This window comes from Tamandua tetradactyla, chromosome 6 (assembly GCF_023851605.1).
Source record: "Tamandua tetradactyla isolate mTamTet1 chromosome 6, mTamTet1.pri, whole genome shotgun sequence".
NCBI lineage: Eukaryota > Metazoa > Chordata > Mammalia > Pilosa > Myrmecophagidae > Tamandua > Tamandua tetradactyla.
This window is the reverse complement of record NC_135332.1, coordinates 175,779,319-175,806,704: the sequence shown is the minus strand read 5'-3', so window position 1 is coordinate 175,806,704 and position 27,386 is coordinate 175,779,319. Positions and strand designations below refer to the sequence as shown.

General features: G+C 41.7%; 1 long non-coding RNA gene across 7 annotated transcripts in view; it reads left to right on the top strand.

Moving 5' to 3' along the window:
• LOC143686519 (uncharacterized) overlaps window positions 1-27,386 on the top strand; it is a 138,896-nt gene that overhangs the window by 33,872 nt on the left and 77,638 nt on the right. For 5 of the 7 annotated variants that reach the window (XR_013177224.1, XR_013177225.1, XR_013177226.1 and 2 more), the window contains exon 3: window positions 8,592-8,694. The exons of 1 other annotated variant lie outside the window; for it this stretch is intronic. This is a non-coding gene — a long non-coding RNA (uncharacterized LOC143686519). Of the gene's footprint in view, window positions 1-8,591; window positions 8,695-11,019; window positions 11,106-27,386 lie in introns of those variants that run through there. One more of the 7 variants, XR_013177228.1, reaches the window with a different exon arrangement.

The window sequence follows — 27,386 nt, the reverse complement described above, 5'->3', positions numbered from 1 at the left end:
GTGTGTGATTAAAGAAAGAGAAGGATATGCGGCTGAGTAAGCAGGATTCCACACATGAAAGACACAGAGCCCTCTGGAGGACGGTGGGGGGACATTCCAGGATGACTCCTGTGCACGAGGGGTGGAAAGCAATTTCTTTAGGTTGGGACAGGGAGTACAGAGGGGTCTTAGAGAAGTGGTTCCAAGGAAAAGGAAATGGCCAGATCAGCGGTGCTGGACATGCTACAGTGTTTAAGCCTGAATCCTTAGACCTCGATGCATAAAACAAAGCATGAGAAAACTAATTGTCAGACAGTATTGCATGGGTCAGCAGGGGGAAAATGCTTTCACTGGTATCTTGATATGAACATAGCATTGATTTAAATAAAGATGGGACAGGGATGGTATGGGAGGAGCAAGGGTCTCTGCATAAGGGGGTGGTGTTGAGGGTGCCCCAGGGCAGAGGAGGTCGAGCACAGAAGGGAGAGACACGCATCTTCCATAGCAGGAAATCAATAGATTATTTACCAGACAGAAGGTTGAGGAACTTTCTATGTGGCCTGTCATTTAGAAATATGGAGGCAAATGCCAGAGGCATCTGCAAAAGATTTAGAAGTCGTTTCTTTAGCAAATAGAATTAGGGAATAGAGAGAGTGGACAGTGGACTTTTGGACAGCTGTGAGAAACTATCTACTAGATTTTAAAACTATGTTCGTGCATTAAGTAAATTATAGACAAGCAAATGTTTTTTAAAAATCTGAGGATCAGAGGTTAGATCTTTAAACCAAGGTTACAGGAAATAAGCAGTAGAACAAGATCTGAATTGAGTTTTAACTGGCTTCACAAACCCACCTCATCCTGCTCCCCCTCCCCACATTTTCTCCTTTCTTGCCTCTTTTCCATCACCTCCCTCATATTCTATTACTCCAATCTTCCTTCCCATTCTCCCCTAGCCCCCTCCTTCTCTCTTCTCCTTCCTTTCCACCTCCTCCTATATTCTTATCCCTTGCCAGTCTCCTGGCGTGCTTTCCTGATGCGGTCAGCTACCTCTCCAGCTATTGCTAACTCCTTTTCCCTCCCAGCCTGGTGCAATCTGTGCCTGTAACATTTTCACAACCTGATGATTTTCTTTTTAAATTTAAGGTTGGCATTTCTCACATATGAAGTCTGAACTCTACAGGATATTATTTTTAGATTTATTATCTTAGGAGAAGGCAAAAGCCTTCCTTCCTTTGGGCAGATTTCATGAACCCCCGGCAGTTTCAAAAAGCAAAGCCCTAAAAGATAACTTCATTCTCGAGTGATCTAATGGTTTCTCAGCTCAGCAGGTACATTATTTTGGTAAATTAAGGGGGAAGAACTTTTCTGATAACAGAAGTAATGAGCATTTCTTGTAAAAACATAGGAAATTCAGAAAAGCACAAGAAGAAAATGGGAACATGTAAAATCACCTTCTGGAGATAACAACTCTTAACTAATTGGTGTTTATCCTTAGAGGTGGGTTTTTTTTTTTCTGCCATTTAAGACAAAAATTTATTGTCTCACAGTTTTGAAGGCTAGAAGTTCAACATGAAGGTATTAGAGGCCTTGCATTTCTCTCGGAGACTGGAGCTTTCTGGTGTGCCTGGCCGCCATCCTTGGGGCTCCTCGACTCACATCTCTGCATCTGTCCCTCGTGTCCTCGGGAGGTGTCCTCTGACTTCTAGTGCCTCTTTTAAAGCCCTCCAGGCATATAAACTAGGACCCACCTTGATTCATTTTGCCACACCGAAGTAGGACCCTGCTTTGTTTCAATTTCTTATTTTGAAATAAATTCAAATTTACATGACAGTTGAAAAAATAATGCAGAGAATTCCAATATCCCCTCACTTCAACAGCCCCCCACATATCCAGATCCATCAATTTTGACGTTTTTCCACCTTTGGCATATCATTCCATCATCTGTATATCTACCTCTATCTATTCATCCATCTATCCATCTATCTATCTATCTATCTATCTATCTATCTATCTATCTATCTATCTATCTATCATCTATCTATCTCTCCATCCATCCATCCATCCATCCATCCATCCATCCATCCATCCATCCATCCAACTATCTAATCTAACTAATCTATCTATTATCTCTCTCTCTCTCTCACTAATCATTTTTCTATCTATGGAACATCTGAGTGCAGGTTGCACACATCCGTCTCCTTGAACACACAATACTTCCATGTATATTTCCCATGAACAATGATATTCATTTAGGTAATCACCTTAGGTGCAGTTATCAAGTTCAACAAATTGAACATTGATAGAAAGTTTACATTTTATATTCCTTTTTTTTTCTTATGTCCCAGTATCATCCATTTGAACCTTTTCTCCTCCATTCTTAGATCCCATTCAGGATCCTGTTTTGCATTTAATTGCCATTAATTCCTCAGTTTATATTTCTTTCTTCTTCTTTTTTAAATTGTGGAAGCACATATGCAACATAAATTCTTTCCATCCCAACCCCTCCCAAGCACACCATTCAGTGGGATTAATCACATTCACAGTGTTGCAATGCCCTCCCCACCGTCCATTAGTAGAACTTTTCCTTTCACCTCAGGCAGAAACCTATATTCATTTTGCATTAACTCCCCATTACCCCTGCTCCCTATGCCTGGTAACCTGTATGCCACTGTCTCTATGAGTTTGAATATTCTCTGGTATTTTCTTCATGGTTACCATGAGACTTTACCTTTACATATTAAATCTCTAACAATCTCATTTGGCTTGATATCAACTTAATTTCAATAACATACATAAGGTATATTCCTATGCCCCTCCCAACTCCTACCCTTTGTAGTTCTTGTCACAAATTATGGATTTATATATCAGGAGTCCCAAACCACTGATTTATCATTACATTTTATGTATTTGTGGTGTTTTAGATGATGTAGGAGGTAAACAGTGGCGTTACAAACCAGAAATACAATAGTATTGGTATTTATCTTTACCCATCTTTACTGGGAATCTTTATTTCTTCATGTGCTTCAGTCAATTCTCTAGTATCTTTTACTTTCAACATGCCAATTCTCTAGTGTCTTTTACTTTCAACCTGCAGAATTCCCTTTAATATTTCTTTGGGGCTGGTTTAGTGGTGATGAAGTCCCTCAGCATTGTTTTTCTGGGAATGTCTTATCCTTCCACAGTTTTGAAAGTTGGTTTTGCAGGATATAGCATTCTTGGTTGACAAGTTTTTGCTTCCGGTACTTTAAATATGTCATCCCACTGCCCTCTTGCCACCATGGTTTCTGATGAGAAATCACCACTCAGCCTTATCGATTTCTTGTGGGTGGCATGTTGCTTTTCTCTTGTGGCTTTCAGAATTCTCTCTTTATCTTTGGCATTTGACATTTTGATTATAACATGGCCTGGTGTGAATCTATTTGGGTTTATCCCATTTGGAGTTCACTGGACATCTTGGATGTATTCAGTCATGTCTTCTGTTAAATTTGGAAAGTTTTTCGCCATTATTTATTTGAATATTCTCTCTGCCCCTTTCTCTCTTTCTTCTCCTTCTGAGATTCCCACAGTGCCTATACTGGTATGCTTGATAGTGTCCCACAGGTTTCTCAAACTCTGTTCACCTTTTTTCATTAGTTTCACATTCTACTCTTTAGGCTGGATGATTTCAATTGTTTTATCTTCAAGTTCACTGATTCTTCCTTCCACCAGCTTCAATCTACTGTGAACCCTCTTGGAAATTTTAAATTTCTGTTACTGTTGTCTTCTGTTCTGTTTGGTTCCTTTTAATAAATTTCATCTCTCTATTGATATTCTCTCTGTGTTCATCTGTTATTTTCATTTCCTTTATTACTTTGTCCAACCTTTCCTTTAGCTTTTTGAGCCTATTTAGGACTATTTTAAAATTGTCTTTGGAATGTCCTAATTTGATCCTTCTCTCTGATGGTTTCTAGTGCTTTAATCTGCTTTGCCTGGGCTATTACTTATTGTTTATTTGTATATTTTATAATCTTTTATAAAGATTATATATAAGCTGGAATTTAGACTCTGAGGCATCTGTTCCTCATTCCAGTGTTCTGTAGGAGAGCTTGGTCAACCACCTTCTGCACACAGGACATGTTCTGGGACATTGAGTCTCTCATGCCTCAGATTTGGACAGACATGCATGCTACCCCTATGGGCATGGAGGTTACTCTGCTCCCTCTGGAACTGGGACCAGGGACCAACAATGGACATGTGAGTTGGCTCTAGGCCAAGCAGAAAGGGGTGGTGGGAGGGCTAGCTGATTTGCTACAAGATCTTACTATTCTTATGTAACCTTTTTTTCTTGATTTGGCCTTTGCCCTATGCCTGCTGCTTTCTAGATATATCTGTCAGTTCTTACTGGTTGTTCAAAGCTTCTATGGGTGAACAGAGCTCTGAAGCGTCTCACTCTGCCATCTTGATTTGGGATGGGCCCTAAAATCCTTCCAGAGCTTTTTAAATGCATATGTATGCATGCATGTATTACTCTTCAGCAAAATGTAAGCATACTGTACAAATTATTTTATAACATTTTTGCAATAATATTTTGTAATTTTTATTTAGTATAACTGTTAATTGCTACATAATATTTAACTATATGGATAAACTATTATTTGCATAAAATTCAGTACATATTTTAGATGCTCAAGAACATTATTTTTGTCAGATGGCATACATTAATAGCACTCTAAGAGAAGATTTTTATAATGACATCTCAAAGCCACGTGGCAGAGATGACATATATTCGCCAAATCCTGCTTATATCTGCCCTCCCGATCACATGGAAAACCATACTACCCAGCTCTCTGAGAGGTTAGATGGAAACATGGATCTAGTTCTGAACAGCGATGTGAAAGGAACTGAGGTGTGTCACTTCTGACAGAGGCAATGAAAAGCCCTTTGAGATTGTCCAGTACTTCTTTTGCTGTGATGGAAAGCATGCAAGTCCTGAGTTGGGATGGTGGGGTCACAACACTAAGCAGCCTTGATCCCGGGTCACAGTGTGGAGCACAGGTACCCCAAAGAGTCACCTGAACTATAAAATAATTGATATGAGTGAGAATAAAATTTATTCCTTAACTCTTGAGATTTTAGATTGTGTGCTACTCAGCATAGGCCTAACTTATTCTGACTGATGCAGATCAAATATAGAAACCACCTAGTACGATTTAGAGCACTTCTTCTCAGGACATAACAATTTGACGAGTATCATTCAACACTCATTGATTGAAGACGGCACGTGCAAGCAGGTGTCAGGTTGGAAAGGGACCCAAAATGAGTGAGACACAGTCCTGGACCTCAATGAAGTCAAACATGGATGAGATAGATGATAAAATTAAGATGATGAAGGGGTTCTCAAAGAGGGAGCACAACCTGCTACAGGACCAGAGAGCATGGGATACCTTTGAAGACGTGACCTAAGAACTTCAGACTTTGGCCAGGAGATGCTCATGCAGACGTGACGAGGAAGCTCTCTAGGCAGAGGGAATGACGTGTGCAGACTCACAGAGATGGTAAATGGCATCACGTATTTGGGAAAACAGTATGTCCATGTGGCAGGAACTGGAAGCAATGAAACTGTGCTGTTTTCAATAAGAGGAAGCTCATGACACTCCAGAATTAACTATCCCATTGCTAATAATTCTAATTAGTAGAAACTCCTTTCTTACGCAAAACAAAAATGTTCCATTTTGTAATTTCCCCTCATTTGGCCTACTTTTCCTCTCAGGAGATGTTCAGATAAAAACTTATCCCTTTTAATGTGATAATTCTTTAAATATCGAAGACACTTTTATGTTCCCCTGAATTCCATTTTCTTTCTTTTTTTTTTTTTGAGGGTTTTGTCTCAAAACCTTACATAAACTCTTACATAAAACTTAATTTACAGGAGTTACTCAATAAGCATTTGATGAAGGATTATACAGATCAATTCAGAGGTACTCAGCCAAGCCTCTGCTCAATAAAAAATCTAAAGGACAATAATTTGTTATACCTAACATGTATTGAACATCTGCATTTCTCAGGAATTTTACCAAGATCTTTACCTGCATCTTGTCACTTGATCGTCACAACAACCCTAGAATATAGAAACGATTATGAGGTTTAGAGAGGTGAAGTATCTAGTTCAGTGTCACACAGCTAATAAGTGATAGAGTCAGGATATGAGCTCATATCTTTTAAATTCAGAGTCTCTGCCCTCCTTTGCTACTTTCAAAGTATCCTGAGATCTCATCTGAATCTCCTGCCAGCCCTGTGAGGTGGGCGTCTCATCACATTTTATGTTTGAGTATAGTGAGAGAGAAGCTAAATGACTCGCTCATGACTACATAGCTTGTTCATTTGAGGCCAGAGCTTAAAATTTAGATCAATCTAATTTCAAAACCTATGACTGTCTCATCCTTTCATGCTAAGCTGGCAAGGCAATGATTTAGATAGTGATTTAGTCAGGGTTTTCATGATAAAGATACAGACTCCAATTCAATCTCTTCCTCACTCCCCTCCCCTCCCTTTTATCATTTTACTCACTTCAAGCTCCAGGGAATGGGTAATAAAACAAACAAACAAACAACAAAAAAGAAAAACCCCAAAATCCAAACAGAGTATAGCTACTTAATATTATTTTGAAAGATTCAAAAACATCTGTGGTGATGTTTGGATTGAAGACCACCTTTTACTATCGCCTTCAGATCTGCTTGCTTCTGTGCGGCCCCTTTGCGGGGTGGGGGAGGCGGGTGGGAGTTCTCCTTCGTGCTGAGGTTGAATAGGATGAGGTGCCCCAGAGGTCATCCAGATTGTTTGGCAGGAGCTGGGAGCTCTAGTCCTTGAGTGATTATTCTCTGTTCTCATGACCCTGGACAAGTCACATTCACTCCTTGAGCTTCAGTTTCCTTATCTGCAAACTGAAGTGGTGGGAATTGAAGTAGCGTGTCTGTATAATTATAGGGAGTATTTATTGCTTGCTTTTCATATGACATGCACTGTCATATAAAAATCTTTATATCTAATCCTCACAATAACCTTATGAAATGGTTATTAATACTAAAATAGATGAAGACACAGAGGATCAGAGGGGCTACATAAATTGTCCAAAGCCATGTTGACAGTTTCTGGAAGGAATTCACTCACAGTAATAAGGGAAGTAAATGTTAAGAGTTGTGGTTCAGAGCAGTCATTGGATTTAATCTTGGAATGACTAAGGTTGGCATTTGGCCTCCACATTTAGCCAAGTCCAATAACCAGTGTAAGCCGCATCTTCCTTGTCTATAAAATGGGGACAATAAAAGCTCCTACCTCATAGGGTTATTTTTCCAACTAGAGGAGAAAAAAACGTCAAGTTCTTGAGCAGAATACTTGGCATGTTATTAAATGGCAAAAAACATTGGTAGAGCAGTGGTTAAGTGGTTACTAACTTTTTTTCGATCATGAATATGATGACAAATCACAGGAGAAAACTGAGATCTAAAAAATAATTTTACATAAACTTTTGAGGATTTATGGATTCTTATAACACCCAGAGCATCCTAGGGTTAATACAAGGTTAAAAATTCCTGGGAAAGACAAAATTTCCTATATGGGAGCTTTCAGAATTGGTGATTCTCTAAATTTTTATCTTTTTTCCTTTGAGGCATTTTTTTTTAAAAAAACAAACAAAAAAAGAAAACAAAAAACCTGCAGTAACTACTTCTTCCATCAACTTACAATGCTCATTTCATCCCCTGGAGATGTGCAGCCTCTTTTGCTGCCTGGAGCAGAGTGAAATTCTCCAGTTTTTGTGTGCTTCCATGTTTAGCAGCCATTTTTGCATTTTCTACAGCAGCTCCTTCTGCACAATTATCTCCACATATTAGTTCTACCCCGTAAAAATGCGTACAACCTGTCAGTGTTGAGTGAGCAGGGCTGTATCTTGCTGTCGGGGTTTGCTTCACAGATTTTTTTTCCTTCTGTTTTTGGAAAAACTGAGAGTGGCATGAAATCTTATGTAAATATGCAAACCTGCTCTTGGAGTTGGAATGGGGGTGGAATGAAGGAGGAGAAGGAAATCCCCATCAATCCAACATGAAGGACTGAAGCGGGACATAAAGGGCTCAGTAAGTAAGCTGTTTTAGTTTCCCAGTTGCTGAAGCAGATGGCATACAATGGGATCGCTCAATGACAGGAATTTATAGACTCACAGTTTTAGAGATTAGAAGGCTTGGGTCCTCCCAGGGTCAATATCTTTTGTCTGGCTGGCACTCTCTGGGGTTCTGTGGCTGTGCCATCAGATGGGAATGCATATGGCCATGTCCTCTCCTTTCTCCTCTGTTTCCGTTGACTTCTGGGTTTGGGCTGATCCTCGTGGCTGCTCCTTCTGTAGCCTTCCCTAGAAGGACTCAGTAATAGGGTTAACACCCATCTGATTCAGTTGGGCCACACCTTAATTGAAGTAACCCCATTAAAAGGTCCTATTTATAATGGGTTCACAGGCACAGGAATGGATTAAGATGAAGAACATGTTTTTCTGGGTTACATACCTCTGAGCCAGCATATAAAGGTTGAATAAATATGGGACAATAGCAAAGGCACTAACCCAAACTATTCTTTGATTCATTCAGCCACCAACTCTGGAGCACATTCTATGTGCCATCATCGTGCCACACATTGGAGGTTTAAACTTGAGTGCACATCCAGGGCCTCTGCTGACATGAAGCCTAGAAGGTAGCATGGGGATATAAAGGAGCAAGGAGGAAATTTTATCATTTAAATATGACATGTCAATTAAATCATGAAGTTAATGGACCCAGTTTTCCTTAGCAATGTATAAGGCAGGAACAAAAGCTTGTCATCAAGATGGTGACTGTTTTTATCCAACCACTCATTCATTTATTCATTCATTCAATCACAAACATCTCTTGACAGCCTATGTTGTGTTGGGAATTGTGCTAGGCACAGGGGTTACTCTAATTCAGAGTTTCTCAACCTTCAGACTACTGGCACTTTGGTCCAGATGATTCTTTGCTGTAGGGCTCTCCTGTGCACCACAGGATGCTGAGCAGCTCCTTGGCCTCTACCCACTAGATGCCAGAAGCACACTCCAGGGCTATTGGTGATAAAGGTCTCCGGACGTTGTCAGATGTACCCTGGGAAGCAAATTCTCCCCTGGCTGAAGACCACTACTCTAAGGAATAAGAAATTTTGCTGCTGATGTTAATATTAAATGTCACTCTATTAATACTGACAACCATCATAACAGTCACAATGCACAAAACACTGCCTTTGTGTCAGGTTTTGTGTCAGGTTCATCATCTTATTCAATACTCACAGTAACCCTAGGATGTTAGAGTAAACATTTGTGAAATTCTACAAGTTTATAACAAATAACTCTATACATTTACAAACTTCTAAAGGCAAGAATCAATGTTCCAAGATAAGAGGAATTTTGGAAAGTGCATTTTAAGAGATGGGAGAGGTTAAACATCGAAAGGCTGTATTTTCCATGAAATGTACAGTTATTTGATAGAGTAAAAATGCTGAAGCAAACAGTATATGAAGCTAAAGTTTTCCTTTCTTACTTCCTTAGTTTATATTAGCCAAACTGTTCCTCTTGAAGCCTTTATGAACCTTTTAATATTTTTCCTACTATTTCATTTTTAATATTAATATTTTAATTGAATAAAGTCTTGCATTAAAGATGTAAGATTTTATCACTAATGTAAATAGTATAGCAGAATGTTTCCTGGGCTTTATAATAATAATAATAATAATAATTGAGTTTCAAAATAATTAGTGTACCTCAAATCCCAATCAACAAAGTTACTGATGAAGAAACCAAAGCTAACTAAAGGGAACTGAATTACTCTAGATCAGGGATCTGCAAACTATGGCCCATGAGCCAGTGTCAGCCCATTGTTTATTTCTGTAAATAAAGCTTTACTGGGACACAGCCACAGCATTCGTTCGTGTATTGTCTGTGGCTGCTTTCGCACTACAACAGCAAAGTAAATTAGCTGTGATGGAGACTGTATAGCCCTCAAAGCCTAAGATATTGGCCATTTGGCTCTTTATAGAAAATGTCTGTTGTACCCTCATCTAGGTCATATCGCAAACTATGGCTAGGGGTGACCACTGAGTAGGGTATCTCTGCTGGGCAGCAGTATGATGGAGTGGAAAGTCCCTGAGCTTTCAAATCAGACCAGGAGTTCCATCCTGACTGTCCATTCCCATCACAAGCTGTGTGGCCTTGCACATGGAACTCGATCTCTTGGAATCTCCGTTTCCTAGTGAGCAAAATTGGGATAAATACAATCTGCAATTTTGTTACGAGATTTATGAATATTTGATAAATTTCTGGTGCCTTCTCCAAATAGATGATATTAAAATACCATGTCCTTTTTACATAATATCTACCACCTTTACTTATTCATCCCATAAATATTTATGAAAGATCTATGCCTGCCAGGCACATTGGTGTGAGGGTACAAGACTAATAATGGCAGCCATGACCTGTGAATGCAGTGAAATTTCGTCTAAGGAGACAAGAGGGAGGAGAGGCATCTAATCCAGATCTAACTCAGACACGGTTTTCTGAAGAAGAGGACATTTAAACTGAGACCTTAAAGAGGAGGAGGAATTAGCAAGGCATAGGAGGCTGGGGGTAAGTGAGGAGTGTTCCAGGAAGGCAATTAGGATTAGTAAGACATGGCACATGGAAAGAGTTCAAACATGTTTTCAATCGAGTTGAATGTGGAGTCCAAGCACAGTCCAGAAATCAAGAAGCTGGTGCAGCAGGCATCATTGGGTGCCTACCCAGCAGCCATGACTGCTTTCCTTAGTAGCAGAGTTATGGTTTCGTATATGTGGCAATATGCCCACCTTAGGGGATAAAATGGATACAGCAGAAGTTGGCCAAGGTGAGCCTGTAACTCAATTCTGGCCAATACAATGTGAAGAGAAGAATTTTGAGGGCTTTCAGAGAAATGTTTTTCTCCCTAAAAATCATGAGGAGACACCCCTTTCCCTCCCTTTCTTTTCTTCTTGCTTTAGAGGCAATGGAGTCAGATTATGATGTCTGAAGCTGCTGCAGCCACCCTTTGATGCTTATAATGGAATCCAATAGCCTGAAAATTGAGGGGAGAACTGTGTGACGATGCAGTTCCAGCGATGAATTGTCATCATCCAGGACGAACCCTGGGCTGCACAACTATGAGCTCCCTGTTTTGGGAAGCAGGGGTAAAATGAAAAGAAGGCAAGTGGCGGGGAATATGGCATCTATGAGGAAAGCAACAGAAGTCTCTGTTCCTAATACCATCTCTACAGCAAAGAACTGAGCCCCCAAGTGGATTACTTTCCCCTGTTAAGAAGCATGCCCTGTGGAGGCCTCAGTTGCCTCATCTGTCCTAAGGAGGTGATAATAGGATGACCTTAAGTGCCTGTTATGAGGATTAAATAGTATATCAATTTAGAGCACAGTTGTGGAGCCTAGTGTACAGTAGATGCTCAAAATGGTAGGATCGTTATCTGTAAACTTACATTTCTGGAATGACTTGGACATTCTTAAAGAATACCTCAGGCTGGCATGAAACAAAATTTGCATGAGCATTGCATAGGGAGTTGAATGAGACATTCTCTAACACAGTTTTTTTTCTTCCAAACTGCATGTTGTGATTTGTTAGTGTCATAAGAAGTTAATTTTTAGGGATGTGATCAGCACTTTAAAAATTGAAGTGAAAGACAATAGAATGAATTAGGCAATACCAGAATACATCTTGTGGCAAATAGTAATTGTTTCAGAAAAGTTTCATTTGTCATATTTATTTATATGTATGTGTGTTGGGTTACAGCTGTAAAACATATTTCTTGTTGTGGGTTGCATGAAAAGCTTTGTTTTTGGAAAGGACTGCTCCGAGGTTCCCACGGCTAGTTCTGTGCTTGTCCTCAGGTCCGTGTTCAGTTCGATATTGTGCCTTCGTGTCACACAACACCGACACCACGGTGACTCGTGCTCTGTGGACACTTCCCTGGCTGGCTGAGCCCTGCACCCTGCTCTTTGCTTCCTCCATCAGCCTGTTTGGCTTTTAAAAGGGCTCAGGAAGATGAGCATCTTCTGCAGAAGGGACTCATTGCCCACCAAACTAAAGTAGATGCCTAACTGGCTTCTTAAGAGGTCTCCAGTGGGCTGTCCAGCTTGTCCACTGACACGTGGAGCCATCGCCTAAGGGCAACGGGCCGTGTCCTCTGAGAAGAGATGCTCTGCAGTTTTAGGATGGGCTTCTCCCCAGGTTTAATGAGTCCCCTCAATGCCCTCTTCTAATTGGAATCTCTAGTATCCACTTCATGGGTATGAGCTAGGGATTTGGACAGTAGCTTTTTTTTGGTGGGAAGAATGAGACAACTTTTTAAAAACTTTTTTTGACACTTGAGGAGAAGAAAATTTGTATATATAAATGTTATATATATGTGTATAACCTGTTCTATTTTTAACACTGCAAATTGCCAACAATAGATGGTTGCCTAAGTGCTCTGCTTGGCATTGAAAGCAGGACAACAGGATTAGAGACAGACATTGATTTGCAGTTCCTGCACTGCTCACCACTCTGGCAACCTTGGGAAAAGCACTTACTTACTCTGAGCTTCGGCCAGTAAGGAAAGCTGCGTTTTAGTGAAGACCTCCTGTGTGTCAGAATGCATATTACTTCTAAGTCTGCTAGCAGCCCTGAAAGGTAGTTACAGTACGTGACTAACTAAGAGCCATATTGCTCATCAGCGCAGATCTAGAGTTGAATGTAAGCCTGGTTAGCTCCAAAACGCGTATTTCTTTCTAAAAAAGGGAAAATGTTTGCTTACTCCCAAGTATTTTTTTAAAGGTTGGAGACAGCTAAGATAAATGTAAAAAAATAAATAAATAAAAATAAAAAATAATACTGCTGTTAGTTACTGGGACTAGGACTGTTACATATTATTCTTTTTAGGAGCCTGAATATACTTCTCTGTGCTTATTATTACTGCAGTTTTTATTACAGACGCACTTTCGTTACAGCCTGTTTACCTACTGGTCACCTGCACTAGACAGTTGGACTCATGAGAATGGGGATCTTGACGAAATCGGTTGCGTTTTCCTACGACCTAGTAGAGCGCTTGGCCCATACGAAGTGCTGAATATTTACTGCATTGCTGTAAAAATATGTATAAATTCCAGTTTGCCAGTAGACAGGATATTCATATACTTAGAGCCATGTCTGGGCTTCTAGAATTTGTCTTTTAAATTGCAAAAATTATAACAAGGTCTGGAAGAATATACATCAACATATTCAGAGGAATTATGGGTGAATTATCTCTTTTTTCCCCTTTTTGTTATTTTTCTCTAATTTTCTTCAGTAAACACCTTATTTCTTTATTTACAATTTTTGGCTGTTTATTTATTTTCACTAGAAGGAGTAGCACGTGAGCCCCCCTGAAAACCAGGTACGTTAGCACCACTAATTTATCAGATCAACCCTGCAGTGCTGAGACATGAACGGGGTAGACAGAGGAAAAGGCTTGTAGCTCAGTCCCTAGGCTGGGACTCAGAAAGGGCATTTCCTTGGCTGCGTAGGGTCTTTATAAATCATAGAGTTTCATAAGGGATGGTAGAAGTTACTATTTCCATGACCTTAACTTACAGAAATTTTTCCCATAATCTCTGATGGATGAGCACAGGGCTTCTGCTTTAGACTTTTCAGGGATAGGCACATACATTACGTTGCAGGAAAATCCATCCCATTAAGTCAGTGCCCCTGAAATAGAGTTAAACATCTGCCTTTCTGAAATTTCCATCATTGGGCGCTGTTAGGTCCTTTTTATTTTATAAAAAGGCAAAGAGCCTGAGTTAGATTAGTGAGAAAGTTAATTTATCTCCTAAACTACACTCTGATAAGGGATATGTGTGTATGTGATACATTTTTCTTCAGTCTGTTTTCAAATATCCTCACTCTAATGCTCAAAATAATTGATGGTGGAGGTACAGGACATTTCTCAGTAATACACAAACAAAGCCCGACTCAAATCATGTAAATTGTTTCATTCGGGGGATAAAACTAAATTGCTTGGCAAGGCAGGGAGTCGGAGAGAACAGAAAAGATCCAGAGGGAGCAGTGGAGAAATGAATAGTACATTTTCCTTATTATTTCCGTGTTTTTCAAAGTGGAATGTACCCCCCTCTTCGTTTATATTCTTTGCTCTATTCACAGGCAATCAATGGTATTATAAATAAGTCTATTTTTGTTATAGGTATGAGACTGCTCAGGAAATGGAAATGGAATAGAAAACCACTTTCTAGTCTAGCTGCAAAATCAATTTTTCCAAATTGTTGTTCTTACAAAACTTCTATTTGTCTCTTGGAATTTCTTTAATTCACCACAGTCTCTTTTTCGGCCTTCCACTGTCTCTTTTTACATCTGGGGTCTGGATCATAACAGCCAAGCTCTTAGTTATTTATTTTCTTCCAGACAGTAAGGTTTCTGATGGGGGAGGCCTTTCTTTTACTTCCCTCTGCCCTGGGGAACGTGTCCCGGGGTCAGCGGCCCGAGAGGCGGGCAGGGAATAATGAATCACCGTCCCCAGCAAGCGCTCGCCGACAGCCCTGATGCATCGAGCGTGCATCACGCGGCGGAGATGGCGCTGGGTGCTTAGGTCACCAGACCTGGCACCGACCTGTGAGCTGGGTGCTGGCGGACGTTGCCTCCTTTGTCCACAGCGGCCATAGCAGGTGAGGCTGAGCTGCAGCCAGAGCGGTTCTCCGTGCCTGCCCACTCAGGGTGCGCCCCTCACGGTGTGCGGGCCTTACTTCAGCTTTCCAGGAACCCCAAGTCCCATTTGGGGGAGGGTTTGCCTAAACCCCTTGCTCGTGGGCGGAGGTGTGGGCCTGGACTTCAGAGCCCGCCGTGGGCACCATCATCCACACCACACACGCCCTCCCTCCTCGGAGGCCTCCTCCGCTTCCCTTCGGGGGGAAGGACACCGAGCCCCACGGAGTACACCAAGCCCCGGGCCACAAGCTGTGGGTGATGGAACTGGTCTTTGTCTGACTTCCAGCTTCTCACAACCCGGTTCTGCAAGGACTTCCCGGCTCTCCGTGAGGTCCCAGGCCCTTTCCAACGGATCCCTAAGAATTAACTTGGAATTAATTTCTGCGACCTGTGCCCACAATCCCACACCCTTCCAAGGGAAACTGCTTGACATCTTGGTGGCCACGACAAAACCATCAGGGATCAGTGACGTGACTGTGAATAGAAAAGCTAACCAGGAATTAGTGCGGTTTCTCCTACCAGGAATTTGGAATAGGAGCTGAAGCGTAGGGACCGGGGTAGAGAGGGTGGGGTCCTGCGTCGTGAGTTATGAGTGACGTGAAGCCCTGGTGAGCCCGTGGAGCCTTACTTGAGAGGGGAATGGAGTATTTGTGCAGAAAGAAGCAGGAGTGTGTGGGGGGGGGCGGGGAGAGGGCTTAGAAGGACACACAGAGACAGTGACATACACACACACACACACACACACACACACACACACACACGGCTGTCAAAATATCCAACAGCCAGCTCGGCGAGGGATGATCAACAAGAACAGACGCTGGAGGCACTGGTCCCCGAGATGTCCTGGGGACCTCGCCGAGCTGGGCGTTTCTCCTCGGCTGCGGATGTAAGAAGGTCCACAAGTCCATGGAGGCCATGGGAGAGACAGGGCAGCTCAGCCAGGCCGAGGGCCTGGGGGGAGGCTATTTACCTACTCGTCTGCCGGTTTTACAATATTTAAAACCTGTCTGGTCATACCGGTGCGGGTTGGCTGAATATCAGGCCCATACACTGCCCCCACACCCCCTCCCCACCCCTGCCATTCACACACACACACACACACACACACACACACACAGACACACTCACTTACTCACAGGTACATAGTTATTCACTATGTACTATGTTATTCACTATGTAATGTGATCCTTTAGAGAGTTGAAAAAAATAGCTAACTTCTAGAGCTGTCTGAGTCCCTGATAACTTTTTTACTTCTGAGTTCTGATTCCTGTCCATGCAGATGCTGATGATAATACATACTTCCACTTCCTCTGTCCCTCTCCCCCTTTTAAAGGTCCAGCCACCTTAAAAAGTTAGGAGACTTGACCTACATTTCCCTCATAGCTAATGAGAATGAGCATCTCTTCATGTGCTGTTGAGCAAATGTCTATTCATGTCTTTAGCCCACTTTAATATTGGGTTGCTTGCTCTTTTGTTGTTGAGTTGTATGAGTTCTTTATGTGTGTAGGAAAACAAGACGACAATGAGATACCACCTCACACCTATAAGAATGGCTGCTTTTAAACAAACAAGAAGCTATAAATGTTGGAGAGGATGTTGAGAGACTAGGACACTTACGCACTGCTGGTGGGAATGCGTAATGATATAGCCGCTATGGAAGATAGTTTGGCAGTTCTTCAGAAAATTAAATATCAAGTTGCCCCCATGACCTGGCAATACCACTACTTAGTATATACCCAGAAGAGCTTAAAGCAGTGATACACATAGGGATTTTCACACCGATGTTCATGGCAACACTATTCACAATTATCAAAATATGGAATCAATCCAACTGCCCATCAACAGATGAGTGGATTAACAATGTGGTCAATATATACGATGGAATATTATGCAGCAGTAAGAGGAAATGACGTCCTAAACCACATGACAAGTTCATGAGCCTTGAGCACGTAAGCTGAGTGAAATAAGCTAGACACAAAAGCAGAGATACTGTATGATTCCACTTTTATGACCATGCTAAAGGTACAATCAGAAGCTTATAATACAGAATAAATGGGACCTAGAGATATAGTGAAGTTTGAGATGGGTGAACAGTTAGCTAATGAGGTTGAACTTAGTTGTAAGGGGATAGACAGAAGTGAAGGCAGTTCACTAGTGGGTCTATAAGTAATATCACCATATTGAAAGTGAGCACGATTGAAAGGGGTTGTGTAGACCCATGTGTCCCACTGATTAACACTAGAAATATAAATTAGTTCTTGCATAAACTACTGCAAAGGTTAAAAAAAAAAAGTTAGGAGAACTGCCCGCAATGACTGAATTAGATTTAATCATGGGTCTTAAAACTTCAGAGTTCTTTCCATGAAATTGTAGATATCCCAATGAGGAACAAAGTCTGGAACAAAAAATTCAAGGGATAACATTGCATAACAAGAATGACAATCACTGAAACATACTAAAGCTTTTCTTTTCCTCTTTAAGCCCTTTCTCAGAGCCCTGATTGGTTCTTAATATTCAATTTGTATGGAGCTTGGGTAATGAAGTCAAAAATTGTGTTGGCAGGCATAATTAAATCATTTGAATTGTGCTGTAAACATTTCATGTGTGTAATTTTTAGGTCTTGGGAATATTGTTATATTTGGTTCAGCCTGGGTGCATGTGCATTTCCCCCTTGAGATCTGCTTTGTGGAGACTGTTCTAAGCCCTAGAGAGACAAGATGAGTAAGGCTTGGGACTATCACTGAGATGCTGACAGCTGGGTAAGGAAGCCAGGGAGGAGGAAGGAGAATTAAAATCAACCAAGTGCACTATCACTTAATCTATGAATGAAGCACAAGTGTGCAGAAGGATGTGTTTTAAGAAAACTTTAGAATGGTTATCTGTTGGAGGTGGGATGGAGAAAGAGGGTAGGTATGGGAATAAAAGGGAATAAATTAAGTAAATGCAGTCATAAATTTTTTAAAATGGAGAAAAAATACATTATTAGAAAACAAACAAAACTCTCACATGGAAGTGATATGTCTTTTTATGTTGCTTGTCATTTATCAGAATATTCAATACGTTTATGCTCAAGGCAGAATTTGCTACCTGTATGTATATTCGCTTCTTTTTATATCCCTGAGCTTGAAGAACTCCTTAAATGTCCACTGGCATTGTATCAGGGGACATTGTTCAGGTATTTAATTTAAGTTAGATGAACACATACCCAAAAGAAGCATCAGAAAGGAATGACCATATATTGAGTATTTACTCTGTACCATCTCATGTATTCCACTGAATTTTGCAAGTTGAGCATTGTGCTTCTCATTTTCACATGGAAAATTTGAGATTCAGAGAGGTTGGTTCATTTTGCCATAAAGCTCATTAATAATGGACCTAGGATTTGAACACAAGCTTATTGGACTCCAAAACTCATACTATTTTTACCAACCCCCTCAAGAAAGGTAATGGTGCCCAATCTTGTGCAACTTCTATTCTCAGAATTAATGTTCACCCAATAATGTGGTTTCTTCACCAAGTTTTAGGCAGTTCTTTGAGTCACTGCTTCCTGAGCACATTCCCCTAATTCCTGCACCAGTAGCTTTGCTTAGGTAGGGAGTCTGGCCATGACTTCCTCATTCCTTGTTTTCCTCCATTCATTGAAACCTTCAAAACTCAGCCATGGACCCATCTTTCCTTACTGTTCCAGCCTACATAACCCCAAGCCTCCTTGTATCCTTGGAAACTGTCAGCATCACTACACATACCTTCTTGCAAGTATTTGTGTCCTACTTCATAGGGTCCTCTAATTATTTACACTTGTAAGCTTGATCTTTTCAACCATCTAAAAAATGGATTCCTTTATAATCTTGTTGATTTCTTTTTAACAATTCCTAGGACAGTCCCGTCTGCCAACTCCTCACCAGTCTGGCTTAGAGCTGGCCCATGGTCTCAGGGATGCCCTGGTCCCAGGTCCAGAGGGAGCTGAGTAACCTTCATATGCATACTGGGAGGAGGTGGGCCTGGCCCAATCTGCTGGTGATGGCCTGTGGGACTGAACCAGGAGACTCGTGGCAGACCTGCCATTGGGGCCTGCCCTGCATAGTGAAGTCAGTTCACAGAGCCCTCCTGCAGGATGCAGGTGAGGGCAGTCAAGTTGTGGCTCTCTGGGGCAAGGGAGTGCTGGCTGTAGGGCACACAGGACAGTGGAAGAGACTGTGATTAAACTGTTCCCAAGGAAGAGGGGATGTTCAGAGCCATGTAAACAGGGAAAATTCCTAGAGCCACATGCACAAGCCCAAATCGAAATGCATGCATAGAAAGGGCAAGGGAGGCCCCTGCGCTTTCACCTGGAGCTCCTCTCTAAACTCATCCTATATAGAAGCCCTGAAAGAGAGCATTCACAGGTGCATCTGCAAAGACTGGGAGAAGTGCTTTCTTTTCTTTTTTTTTAGCTCCTGGCATTCAAGGAAAGCTGTGCCACAAGTCTAGCTGGATACGAGCTTAAGGAACAGACACTTAAGAATCCAAATTCCAGTCATAACACATTAAAATATCAATATATCCAGGTTTCACTGAAATACTACAAAACATACAAAGAAACAGGATGCGATGGCTTAGGTAAAGGAGATTAAAGCAATAGAAATCATCAGTGAGAAAGACCAGGCCTGGGATGTACAAAAGAACGACTTTATGAAACAGGGTCCTAAGTATGCTTGAAGAGCCAAAGAAAACCATAAACAAAGAGAGAAAGGAAATCAGGAAAATGGTAGATGAACACAAGGAGAATATCGATATAGAGATGGAAATTCTGAAAAGGGACCAAATGGTGATGAAGACCACAGCAACAGAAATTAAAAATTCTCTAGAGGGTTAAACAGAAGATTGGAGCTGATTGAAGGGAGAATCAGTGAGCTTGAAGATAAGACAACTGAGATCACCCAGTCTGAGGAGCAGAAAGAAGAAAGAATGAAGAGAAGTGAACAGAGCCTGAGGAACCTATGGGACACCATCAAGTGCGCCAAAATATGTACAGTGTGGGAGCCCTAGAAGAAGAAGAAAGAAAGAGGCAGAGAGAATGGTCAAAGCAATGAAAGTATTGAATTTAAAAGGCTGAAAATGTCCCACATGTAACAGAAGACATGAGTAACTCCAAATGGGTTAGCCCAAATAGACACACATTGCAGCAAATGTTGAATGCTAAAGATAAAGAGAAAATTCTGAGAACTGCACGAAAGCAAGAACATGTCATGTTCAGTGGGACCTCAAGAATATTAAGTGCTGATTTCTCATCAGAAACCATGGTAGCAAGAAGGTCGTGAGATGACACATTTAAAGGACTTGTCAACCAATCATTCTATATCTGGCAAAACTGTTGTATTAGTTACAGTTCTCTAGAGAAACAGAATCAACAGGGAACACTTGCAAATATAAAATTTATGAAAGTGTCTCACGTGACCGTAGGAATGCAGAGTCCAAAATCCACAGGGCAGGCTGCGAAGCCGATGACTCCAATGGATGGCCTGGATGAACTCCACAGGAGAGGCTCACCAGCTAAAGCAGGAATGCAACCTGTCTCCTCTGAGTCCTCCTTAAAAGGCTTCCCATGATTGGATTTAGCATCACTAATTGCAGAAGACACTTCCCTTTGGCTGATTACAAATGGAATCAGCTGTGGATGTAGCTGACCTGATCATGACCTAATCCTATGAAATGGCCTCATTGCAACAGACAGGCCAGCGCTTGCCCAATCAGATGAACAGGTACCACAACTTGGCCAAGTTGACACCTGTCCCTAACCATGACAACTGTCTTTAAAAAATTATGGAGAGATGAAGGCATTCCCAGATAAACAAATGCTGAGGGAATTTGTGATAACTAGGCTAGCCCTAGCCCTACATAAGATGCTTAAGGGAACTCTACAGGTTGAAAGGAAAGGGCAATAGAAAATAAATTGAAGCTGTAGAAAGAAATAAAAATCTCCAGTAGGGGTCACAGTATGGGTAAATAGAAATGCCGGTACCAGTGTATTTTTGCTTTGTCACTTCACTTTTTTCTTCCTGCAGGATCTAAAAGGCAAATGCATAAAATACTATGAAATGTCAATGGTTTTGGACTCACAATGTATGAACATGTAATTTGTGAAAAGACCTACATAAAGGTGGGGGGCAGAAGGGTATAGGAACATGGTTTATGTATGCTATTAAAACCAAACCAAATGAGATTTTTATACATTGAAGATGTTAAAATTTAAGCTCTATGGTAGCCACAAAGAAAAACTAATAGAATATGCAAACTCATAGAGACAGAAGGTGGAGCACAGCTTACCTGGGGTGGGGGGCAGGGGCAATGGGGAATTAATGCAAAATGAGTGTAGAGTTTCTCTTTGGGGTGAAGGGAAAATTTTAGGAATGGAAGGTGGGGACGGTACTGCAATATTGCGAATGATGTGATTAATTCCACTGAATATTATGCTTGGTAGGCACTGGGATAGGAAGATTTAGGTTGTATAAATGTTTCCACAATTGTAAAAGAAAACAAAAGAGAAACTAAGGAGATAATGACAATTAATTGCAATACCGTGATCCTCAATGGGATTTAAGAATGAAGGAGTAAAGGCTCAAAAGGACATAATTGGGATATTAGAAAAAATTGGAACATATAGCAATGTTAAATTTCTTGAACCTGATAACTGCACTTAGGGCAGTTACGTAAGTGGGTATCCTTATTCTTAGGAAATGAACATGGAAGTGCAGTGGGTTAAGGAGTATGAGATATGCAATCTACTCGCAAATGTTCAAAAGATCGATAGATGATAGAGAGATAGATGGGAAGAATGATATGTCAAAGGTGGCAAAATGTTAAAATTGGTGGATCTTGGCGTCTGGGGGTTGGAGGGATGCTGGAGTTGTCTGATTAGGGTCTGTATTATTTTTCCAACTGTCCTGTAAATTTTAAATTATTATAAAAGAAAAAGAAAAAAAAAGTAAAAAAATCAAGTTAAAAAAGAGGAAAAAAAAGATGGAGAAAGGGAGTGAGGGTGTGAGGAATTGCATCCCTGGGAGAGAGGATAAATAGCACAGAAACGTGGAAAACCTCGAGTTACTGGATTGGCGGAGGATTTGTAAACAGGAAGTGGAACTGGAGATATTGCTTGGCGATTCCTTTGGATATGGCTTCATCCCTTTCCCCAACCCTTGTGTGGACGTTTATCTGGGAAGTGGGATTCTGTGGACATGCCTGAATTTGCAGAGGAACATTTGGAATCTTCGTTCATCTTGTAGGGACGGAGGAGTGGTGGAAGAGAGGGAAAGGGCAGGTCAGTTAGTAGGTGGCATTTCTGTGTGTGGCGTCTTCGCATCCCAAACGCCATCCCTGGTCTTGAGCCTGTTGTTAGCTCTGTGGCCTCGCAGATTAAGAATGGATAAGTCCAGCCAGTTTGGTAAATGAGGCAAAAATTGCTCAGATATGGCCCTTTGGGGAGCGAGGGAAATGCTACTGCTGGTGCAGTAGGTGGCACCCTTGCTTCGATCTCTGGACTTTTCTGAGGTTGAAAAGCCCTTTGAAAAATGTGTCTTTCCTTTGCGCTGGGGACCTCTGTCTCAGAAGTGATGTCTTGAAATCTATGCAAGGAGAAGGGATGAGAAGGATGACTGAGGTGCACCTGTGCCAGGCTTCTACTCTCCAGCCCTCCGCCTCCTTCTCCACCTTGGTCCCCTGCCCCACTTCTGCTTCTTAATTACCTCTATCTTAATTCTCACCATCCCACAGAAGCCTAGTCAGGAATTACTATGAGTCAGGCACTAAGGCAAGCCCTCCCATCCATGACTCCATTTAATCTTTACAGCTAACTTCTTTGGTAGGTTCTATTATTGTTCTTTTGCAGATAAGGAAATTGAGACTCAGAGAGATAAAGCAATTTTACAAGATCATGCAAGAAATAAATGGTAGCACAAGAATTTGAGACTAGATCAGTCTTCCTCACCTGTAAGGACCCACTTTTTCTCTTACATCATGTTCTTTGTTTTTTAAGGTTCAGGTTTACAAACACGATCTCTTCTCCCATTATATGCAGCCAAGAATTATTTCCTTTGCTCCACACCACAGACAGAAGATTTATTATATTGAGATTTGAGATTCAGACTTATTTGCATCTTTGAAATAATTTAAAGGATGTCAAAATAGCCCTTCACTACAATATCAAAGATGTTCAAATCTGGAATCTTGAGAATGATGCATTGCAGCTCAGGTGACAGATGTCTGCTCTCGCCTTTTCCCCCTTCAGTAAATCCCAGTGTTAGCTGTGCACATCTATCTCCTTTGGTAGAGTGTACATGCCTCTGAATGGCAGAATCCTGCGTTATTCACAAATTCACTTGCTCCTTCATTCATTAATTATTTCAGCTATCACTTAATGATTGCCTACTATTTGCCAGACTCTGTTCTAGGGAGGCATAGTTTAATGAGATATAGTTCCTGGTCTTTAGGAGCTCAGTTGAGTGGAAGAGACTGATTAGCACATGCATCCCACCATGGTGTAATAAGCATTGTACACGTATGCAGGGAATTACGGGGTGCTGAGGGCGTCTCCAGGACAGGCACCTCTCATGTGTTCAGTGCAAAGCCTGTCAGTAGGAGAAGTGAAAATAATGTCCATTAAATGAATGAGTGAATCATTCCAACTTGGAGGAGTCAATCACAGCTTCCTGGAGGAAGAGAAGCGAGATCTGGGAGCAGAAGGCAGTGGGGAGCAGAAGGCAGCTGGGTAAAATCTGGTAAAGTAGGGGTGAGGCTGAGGGGAACTTCTTCAAGGATGGAGCCCACAGCCTGTGTCTCAAACTCTCCCAGGTTCCAGAATGGGTGACGCCCCTAAGGAAGTGGGCAGAGTTGGTGCTCCATGAACCCCCCGGGACTCTCTGGAGTCTTCTATCCAGGCCTCCACTGCACAACCTCAGAGAGGCGCCTTCCACCATCGCCTTGTATAATATGCACAGGGCATCCTTCGACTGCAGTGAGGTTGATGCTCCTGGACTGGAGCAAAATGGTTCTGCTTCTGTTTGCATCCACCTTTCTCTGCCTGCTCTTTTTGATGCTGCTTGTCATCTGGTTCCACCCTGCCTGGTCCACCTTGTTTCCTGGCTCCTTGCCTGCTGTGGTAGTTTGAAGCTATTATGTACCCCAGAAAAGAACATGCTCTTTTAATCCATTTCTGGGAGGGCAGACCTGTGTAGGTGGGGCCTTTTGATTAGGTTGTTTGAATTAAGATGTGAACCACCTCATTCAAGGTGTGTTTTAATTATCTTACTGGAGTCCTTTATAAAGTGATAAAGGACATTCAGAAAACCCGGAGAAGCTAAGAGATGAAATTAAGAGAGGCTCACAGAGAAGAGCACTCGAGAAGTTGAGAGAGAAGACCACTGAAGCCAGAAGCCGAGGGCAATGAAACCTGGAGAGAAGGTCCAGCAGAGGTTGTCAGGTGCCTTCCCATGTTTGAGAGGAGACCCAGTTGCCAGCAGCCTGTCTTCAGAGTTCAGTTATTGTCCTGAGTGGGACATTTTCACAGCCTTATAATTGTAAACTTGTAAGCTAGTAAATCCCCATTGTAAAAGCCAGCCCATTTCTGGTATATTGCATCTCGACAGCTTTAGCAAACCAAAATACTGGCCACACCCATTGCTCCAATAGGGCTTAGCTCTTCTTTGCTCTCTGCATAGACCTTTTTCAGTCTCTCCATGGTTTCCTATGTACAGTTATTGCCACGTGGAAGACCCTTTCTCTGTTCTACTTACCTGAGTCCTTCCTGTCCTGCAAATGCCACCTCCCCCAGGAAGTCTTCCCTGATGACCTCAGGCCCAAATGATCTCTACCTTCTCTAACCCCTCTATAGTTATATAGCCATGACACCATAGCTTAGATGTTGGTCATGAGTCCTACCCTGTCTTCTTAACTCAGGGGGTCCTGGAGAAGTGAAAACCCATCCATAGTGAGTCAGGTCCATTGCTAAGCATAGAAACTTAGGGTCCCGGTGCCTCCAAGGATTGACAGTTAATCTTGTCATCACCTTCTCAACCTCTTTCTCCCTGGCTTGTCCCCTAGCCTATTTCATTCTCACCTTTCCCAAGTCTGTACCTCTTCTCAGCTTCTCCTGGGAATGCTGGACTTTCTATCCTAAAGGGAGACCCATCCATTTTTAGGCATATCTCAGAATTCCCAAAGCCTTCTCTCTGTGTTTAGACAGGTATGGGTGCACTCAGCTGCCATTCCCTTCACCGGGGTGTTTTTGGTAACTGTAGCTGATGTTCAAACACAAGGCAACACAGACACACCCACATGCTTGTGTACATGCACACCAGGGCCTGAAGATGCGTCACCAAGCTCTTCTCCTTCCTGGTATTTATATCTCTCTCAACTGAGGGTGAGTGGGGACTAGACCATGAGCTCTAAATCTACTGTGGAACAGGCAAAACTAGGTCCTGTGGAATCTGTGGGTTCTTGGATAAGTCATGGTATTCTCTGAGATTTTGTTTCTTCGTCTATCAATTGGAGCTAGAAAGAGCGGCCACTCCAACTCTCTCAAAGGGTTGCTGTGATAGGACTCCTTATCCTGGCCTCCATCACCTGCAATCCATCCTTCACATTAGCACTGTGCGTTTTCCTTCTATCCCCCTCTATTACCCTTCACTGTTTCTCACCGGCTTTAGGACAAAGGCCAAACTCCCATTCTGGCACATCAGACATTTAGTTCGTTTATTCCATAAATATTTATTGAGCACTAAGTGTCAGGGACTGTGCTCAGTGTTGGGACTCCCACAATAAATAAGGACCGTCTCTTTCCTAAAGGGACTCACCATTTCTGCCCCCTCCCCCATGATTCTGCCTTGATGAGCCACTTGCAGGTCTCAGAACTCACCATTATGTTTTAATCCATGGACCCATGAAGAAGGTGTTGTCTCTGCCTTCATTTTCTGTTCCCTCTTTGCCTTCTTGGAAGAAGAAACTTAATTTTCCCAACCCTACTCAGGTGTCATCTTCTCTGTAAGGCTCACCCTGATCCCCTTGGCAGACTTTTCCTTCTGTTCCCTTCTCCATGTTCCCTTTACTGCACCATCAGCCCCCTCCACACTAAGAGCATTTATTTGCTTACACTGTCTCCAGAGGGTAGGTACTACAGCTTATTCAATCCCCAAACCCTAGCACCTTCTTAGAACCATCAACCACTGACTCTTGAACAGTACCAAGTACCAAGCCTAGTCTATGCACTTTATCTCATCCAGTCTTTGCAGTAATTATGTAAGTCCTGTTAGCTTCCCCATTTTATAGATATGCAAACTGAGGCAGAGTACAGTTAAGAAACTCATCCAAAGGTTGTCTAGATTGCATGTGTCAGAGCCAGGATTTGAACCCATAGACTCAGACTCCAGAGCTGGTGCTCCTAACCATCACCCCACATTCCCTCCATTGTAATGCCCAATAGACATATGTTGAGTGAGTGAATTGCACATTACAGCAACTGTCTCATTGTATGACAAATTGTGTATGTGTATCCTCTACCTAAAGCTTTTCAAACTACCTGTAAGGAAGAACTAGTTTAACTTTTAATTTCGCATTTGCCATGGACCAACTTTTTTGTAGAATACAATAAAAATGACTTGCTGGAGTAATTACCATCCTAGGGTATTGTGACAATATCAAATTACTATGTACTTTTTTCTAAATATTTACTCTGTTTCTGCACTTATTTTGTCATGGACCACCTTGGAATAGCACAGTTCTATTCGAGTACCATCTCGGATTAGTGATGTGTTGAGGACGGATTGCAGAATGTACCTGGATATTGTTTTTCACCTGAGCGTTTGGAAGAAGGATGGAAAGTTGCATCCTTGTGAATTCCAGAAAAAATCCTTTTACTGTGAGATGGATCTTTGCCTGGAAGGGAAGCATTTCATTCACCAGAGGGCGGCCCTGCCCACATGGGAGCTGCTCAAAACCTGCCTCCTTGAGACTGTTTGAAGACATTTTCTTAACAGTTTGAGGGGGAAATTAGGCCAGGAGTGAAAACAGTCAAAATGACTCTTTCAAAAGAATATGTTACTCCTTTATGTTCAGGTTGTTTTGGGAAGGGGATAAGGAACAGTTCCACTGATTCAAAAAGGCAGGGCATTATTGACAAATTTTCTGGTAGAACATTACATATTGAAAGATCTTATTTGGAAATTTTCCATTGTATTTTACTTCAACACACTGGTTATTTTTGATGATAAATAGCAGGCGATCATTGAGAAATGGTGCTGGGGAAATATAACTGATGCTAAAGCATAAATAGCATCAGATTTTGTAACTTGAAAGGACGCATAGTGGTCGAGCTGAAGGCTTTCATTTTACAGGTGAGGAGGTTGAGCTTCAGGGAAGGTGCAGCTCCTGAAACAAGGACACGTGGCTTGTTAATAAATGAGCTGGGATAAAATTCATGAATTTTGGTTATGTCAGCCAAACATTTACTGAGTATTGGAGAGAAAAAGGTTATAGGAATGAGATGGAAAAAGCAGAAGTTTCCAGTTGCTGAAATTTGCTGGGCTGGTTAAGCTTTCACCCCAGTAGCATTTCCTGATACCACTTGTTTTCATATTGTTCTCAGAAAGGTGACAAGGA